We start from the raw sequence: 4,675 nt of genomic DNA, 5'->3' as shown, positions 1-4,675 counted from the left end.
TGTACGTGTATTGTTATTTGCTGTTGTAGTGCACGTTAGTAAATACTGGTTACTGGTTCAAGCCTGGGCTCATACACCTGTTCCGAATTATGATATGCCATAGGCTTTGTGTCAGTGGTTCACAACAAAATGAGCACAAGCCAGTTGACCTAGCAACGGTAATATTCTAATATTCTAATGTGCACTACGCCAGCGAATAGAGGGCCATACTACGGGCTGTACGCATTGTAATGTACAAAAAGTAGCCTGGGTTCGGAACAGTAACCTCAGATCGTGCACCAACTAAGAAAATGTACATTCACCACAACTTTTGTCCAATAGAAACCAATGGTTAAGAAAAAAATGGGTGCCTTTTTGACATTGGCGGCCACGACTTTCAGTAGTTTAGTGTTCCATAAAAACCAATGGTCAAGAGACAAATTGGGTGACTTTTCGATTATTTGACCCACGCTTTCAGGTCAAGATTTTTTGGCAACCCTAAACATCCATCTCAGTCAATTACTGGCATTGATTATGTTGAATGAATCTATCAGAATATGACACAAAATATTACTACATTGAAAAGGAAAAAAAAGAAACAAAATTAAATACATTCTACCAGCTGCTATTATTACGAATAAATAAACATAACAGAAATGGACAAAACCAAAAAAGGAACAAAACCATAAGTAACTGGACCATCTACAGGGCCATTTTGAATCAAAATTGATGCGAAAGTGCAGTGAAATAAAACAAAAACAAAAAAAATTGCAGTGATTTATACATTGTACATGTAGTGCACTACACACAGGCATACCGTAAACGTTCGCCTAATGACACTATGGGCTCCCATGACTCAACTGGAATTTTAGACACTAACTAAAAGTGCCCTCCCATAAAAATCCCACCAGCAAATAAGGGCACATACCCTTAGTTCTTGTTGGGATTTTTAGAGGGAGCTCTCTATTTGTACCTGAAATTTACCCCAAGGTGCGCCATTAGGCGAACGTTTATGGTATACCCACAAGCCTCAGCACACTTTACAGGAATTCACTGACCAACACACACCAAGTACTGGATCAATATTGAATACATATATATTGGGCTATTCCAGTTGAAATCCATACTCCCCCTATGGTAGACATGACCTTAATCTTTCACACAGGGAGTGTGAATTTCAAATGGAGTTACCTGAATGTGTGACTCCATTTGAAATCTACACCACTGTGTGGGAGATTCAGGTCATGCCTTCCATAGGGGGCGTATATGTGACATGATCAAGGGGAATGAGTCACATGTCGACCCTGGTCGAAAATGAGTTTTACATACGTTTCTAAAGAGGACATTTAGAGCTTTCAGAAAATGAAAACCCCAAGTTGGTACGACTTTGCTTTGTAAAGTTAAGTCACTTTTTCTATTGCTGAAAACAATATAAAACAAAAGAATTTTAACACTTTCTTTGCCAATATCTCAAAATCAATATTAGCGACATCTGACTCATTCCCCTTGATCGTGTCACATATATGGATTTCAACTGAAATAGTACATTGAGTGCAACTCCTTATCTGACAGAGACAAATGGTTTGTGTGCATGTGCTACTCTTTTGCTTTTGCAGACTCTTGTTTAAAACCTCTTTTTACCCACACACGCTCACCTTGCGGAATTATCTTCCCGATACGAGTGCCACTTTTTTGCTTCATTCAAAACCACAATTAACCACCATATTTTGTAGTCAGTTTTTTACCCATTTTTCTGGTCCTTTTTAAATTCACCTTTTGTATTTTAGGCACCCCTTTTATTTACTGGCTTCGGCCAAATGTTATACGGTGGGTCTCATTTGTAAGGGATACATACACACAATTAAGAGTCATAACATTCTTCCTCTTTTTGCTTATGAAAGGGGCGAGTTTGCTGAAGACTAGTTGATTTGGTTTGATCACAGAGGTTATTATACTATAGAGAATCAAGTCATGGTTGTTTGATGTATATAGAATTGGCTTCATTATCAAGTAAATGCAAACTATAGATGGCGCTATTTATCATGAATCATATTTCTTAATTTGCAAGGGGTAGGTAACCAATACAGGTGGAATAGGTGAAACAAGCAAGAAAGAAATTTTATAAACATATTTCATCACAAAATAAAGGAATTATTTGTATTTTTTAAAAGCCTGAAAGAATAATTTCCAGTATCTAAATAGCGCCACCAATCTTGTCAAAAATAGATAAATTTTATATCCGAAAAAGCTTTAAAAATTGCTCTGAAAGTGAATGTTGTAAATAGGGGAAATTAAAGTTGAAAATGGCTCAAAAGCATAGCTGTATACATTATCATAATACCACTTTAAGCTGTTTAAGCCTAAACTCGGGTTGTACATGTTTTGTTTGAAAAACTAAAAAATGAACACATCACACAACCGTCAAGTCAAGGCAAGCCACAAGAAATGAGTGTTTAGATTACAGTCTGACTTGTGAGCAAGACAAAGTTATATACATCCAACTTACTGCAGAGGTAGAAATATAAGAGCATTATGACATGTAAAGTTGTAAACATAGTGTTTTGATTTATGCAAAATGCCAAATAACGGTACACTATAAATCATCTCTATCTGTTTTGAGCTATTCACCGAATGCGAGTAGAGACAAAAAAAAAAACCTTTTCACTGTTATATATGCGATTGCTGTGATCACGACGACATATGAAATCTTGATAAATAGGCTAATTTAACCAGGAAACGACAAGGAATTTCTTGTATAAATAAGGTTTAAATACATCTGCCACAGGGAAATTGTGCTTCTTGACTTTATAAATGTATAATATGCTGATCATTGGAAAGGCACCATCATGGATGATATCGTATGATAATTATTGGCAACATAAAATATTAATGATTAAATAATAGGATAATCTTGTTACATTAAGGGAACACACCAAAAGATCAATGAAACCCAATAAATGTAACTAAAACACTTTAGCCCAACATAATTACTCATATTCAAATGGCTTCATTGATCCTTTTGGTTAATTTCCTAAGATCAAGATCAGCTGCTATTATAGCTTGATAATACACCAGGGGTGCAATGCACCCCCATAAATCAGCAAAAGGACTGCTCAGTTTGTTTGAAAAAAAAATTGCAACATTGGGTCAAAAATGTCAAATATACCCCAAATCATGACTTTTTGTTAAATTTGTCACAAATAGTAGCCTCCAAAAATTAATTGCAGACAGGTTAAAGGTCTGCTTTTGGGCAGGATGAAGATTTCCCTTGAAAAAGTCTGCATTTGGAAAATCCGCACCCCACATGAGAAAAATCCTGGCTACGGGCCTGTAATCCACACAAATAGATGTGACACTCAATCCACAGCCACATCCCACAATAAATTACATTAAGTGTATGGAATGTTAAATATCAAACCAATATTTTTTACAACAATCTGAATTAGGTTTCGAACTGCTTGTAAGTAGAGAAATTACACAAATGCACTTGTGCAAAGTATGTTGTCTAATCCACAGCAAAAAAGACAATTCTGAAGACTCTTTATCAACAATATAAATATCAACAGAAAAAAAAGTCTTACAATGCCCGGATTATGGGAGGTAAAAGCAGGCTCCAGAACTGATTTTGAGGACATAAAATAGGGTCTCCAGAACTAAACTGAGGCCTTGTTTTGCCATTTTTGGCAAATATTTTTTATAGCCAGTCAAAACAGTTAGGAGGCTGGTAATTTGGCTGGTTATGCCCACAGGGTTATGCTAGCAGCCCCATATCCACTATAAATTGGTTTACCCCAAATTTGGTAGTGACGTAGGTGCACATTTTGCTGGTCGCAGTATCGAATCGGGCACGTAAATTTAATCTTGCAGAGCGTACACACAAACATGCAAGGGTGGGTTGTCAGCATTAAAAAGCATTGACGTAACTACCAAGCTTGAGGTGAAACAATGAATAGTTGGGAGCTTTTGGTACTACCAGGATCCCTTCACCACCCACCTGAAAAGCTTTCCTTTGATCTAGTGCATGCTGCTTGCAATATGTATGTCATAATGTTGTGCACATTATGTACCCGTTGGTGCTATAGGCGCAAAAAATATGTGTTAAGGCAACAAATTACAATAAAAGTCGAAATTACTAGTTCAACCGTCCATCACACTCGGTGATTTGTGATTAATTTTCACCTTCAAATGTGCAAACCATCTCAATAGCTAGCCCTTATACATTGGTTCGCTTCAAGTTCGGTAGTGACGTCAATGCGTTTTTCGAGGTTGTGACGCAAGTTTGCCGACAAGTCGTCCTTATACGCGTGCATGTATACTTTGTGCGATTAACTTTACGCGCACGATTCGATACTGCGGCCAGTGAAAAACGCACATACGTCGATACCGAACTTGAGGTGAACTAAATCATAGTAGTTTACTTTCCTAAGGCAACCATTCCTTGATAAGTTGATTTTTACCTTGTAATAGTACCAACAACATCTGCCATTTTCTGTGATTCCTTTTCTTAGATAAAGGCACCAGATAAATCAACCCCTCCTTTTTAAGTACTACTATCATGAGCCGTGGAGAGTTTGATTGACAGGTGACATCAGATGACAACTAGTATCTTTACTGACTTTTATAGTACCAGTAGTCAAATCGGGCATTTGCACAAATATTTGCAGTTCAACATTTTAAACTCCAATGTCCATTTCAA

This window comes from Amphiura filiformis, chromosome 19 (genome assembly GCF_039555335.1).
Source record: "Amphiura filiformis chromosome 19, Afil_fr2py, whole genome shotgun sequence".
NCBI lineage: Eukaryota > Metazoa > Echinodermata > Ophiuroidea > Amphilepidida > Amphiuridae > Amphiura > Amphiura filiformis.
Note: the sequence above shows the minus strand (reverse complement) of the source record.